The sequence below is a fragment of the Palaemon carinicauda genome, chromosome 11 (assembly GCF_036898095.1).
Source record: "Palaemon carinicauda isolate YSFRI2023 chromosome 11, ASM3689809v2, whole genome shotgun sequence".
NCBI lineage: Eukaryota > Metazoa > Arthropoda > Malacostraca > Decapoda > Palaemonidae > Palaemon > Palaemon carinicauda.
The window spans coordinates 64,975,199-64,977,291 of record NC_090735.1 but is presented as its reverse complement, the minus strand read 5'-3'; positions in this window follow the sequence as shown (position 1 = coordinate 64,977,291).

Genomic DNA, 2,093 nt, shown 5'->3' with positions numbered 1-2,093 from the left:
TAATCTTACCTTACCCATGTTTACTTGTGGCACATCTAGTTTTCATGCAAACTCATTGGTTCATCATATAGTTTACCATACTTACTGTCACTTCTCATTTTGGCCAAGTTTACCATTGTTGTGAGAAGGTTAACAGCTCGCACAGTAGATATGAACTCTTCTTGAAGTTGATCAGATAAGTAATTTGTTTGCATAAACAATTTCTCAGAAAAAAATAGACATTATAAATCTCCAGGATTTCAGATTAGGTTGAAGGTCTGTTGCTCATACAGATTATTCATCACTAGAATCTAATAGAGAATTTAGTACGGCAAGAATAACTTCATGACGAATGCAAGTTTTGTGGCTATATCTGTAGTACCAATAAAACCATCTTGTTAAAGTTCTCTCTTGCTTTGTTACTTTTTGCCCAAGTAGTAGTCTTCAAGATTTCTTTACGCTGTTGATAAGAGAGCTGTTGACCGTGCTAGGCGGTACATCATAGCAATCCATGTTTGCCAACGGTTATACTTGTATAAGCAACTTGGTGGAGTGATGAGAGCTTTGGGTGTGGAGGAAATGCCCCCCTAAATCTCATTAAAGTCACTGGCAGCATGGTGGTGGATTGGGTTTAAAGTGAAGGACAAATTGTCTTTTCGACTTTTATTCCTGATGCCTGGTGGTTGATCTTACTTGCCTCAGTTAGATAGGCACTGTGCATCACAAGGAACTGGCTATCCTTTGATGTATCTAGCCAATGCATCCTCTATGGATTTAGTCAGTCATGGTAAGAGAAGATGATAGAATGGCCCCCAGTCCCGGGCATAGCGGGGTGCTAAGAATCTCCCGGTTTATAAATACTAAAGCAAAATTGTAAATAGATAATTGGAATGTTAGAACCATGAATCAGATTGGGGAGTTACAGCAAGTGGAGATTGATAGTTTGGAGATCTTGGCCCTAAGTGAAACCCATTGTAAGGGGTTTGGTAAGGAAACTTTACACCAAGCCATATATATATATATATATATATATATATATATATATATATATATATATATATATATATATATCTACTCAGGAAGATCAGATGGATTTAGAAGAGAAGGGGTAGGAATGATGATGAGACCTAAAGCAGAAAAAGGCATTAACTGAGTGGAGAGCTGTAAATAGTAGATTGTTACTAGCAAAGTTCAAATCAAAGCAGTGCAATATGAGTGTTATAGTTTGCTATCCCCCAACAAATGATTCCCCTGAAGAAGGGAATGATGAATACTATGAACTGCAGAGGGTAATAGAGGAGATCCCTGAGAGAGATATGAAAAATTGATTGGCGACTTCATTGCTAAAATTGGAAGAAATAATCAAGGGATAGAGAATGTGATGGGTGTCGAGGGTCTTGCGAAGTTACAAATAAAAATGGAGCACATCTCATAAGTTTCTGTTTAGCAAACAATTTTGTCATTGGAGGTACTCTTTTGCAGCAAAAGAACATCCACAAGTATACATGGACTTCCACCATGTGGCAATTAAAAAAATCAGATAGGTCACATTGCCATTAATAAAGAGAGAAGAAGGACTCTGAGAAATCTAAGAAGCTATAAAGGTGCAGATATTGGTAGTAATCACCAGCTCCTCAATGGCACACTGAAATTAAAACTGAAAGCACCCGATAGAAAGATGGATAGAATACCTAGGTTTGATACAACTAAGCTTTTAGAAGAAGAGCACAGAGAAACATTTGCAATAGAATGTAGGAATCGATTTGCAGTCTTAGAGACTTTGAGATGAACAGACAATTAATGAAGAATGGAGTGATTTTAAGAACATATATCAGTCAGTTGGTAGTGAAGTCTTGAGACACACAGTTTCAAGGAGAAAGCCATGTTTATCGAAGGATACTTGGGATACTATAAAAAGGAGACAAAGACAGAAATTGATTGTTGAATGTTTTCGAGGAAGTAATGAAATTTGCAAAGTAGAGCCTGCTAAGTATTCCAGTATTGATAGTGAGGTCAAAAGAAAAGCCAGGAATGACTGGAGAGAATATTTAGACAGTAAAGCAGAGGAGACTGACAAAGCTATGAATGCAGGAAGTGGCTATGGTGTAAGAATT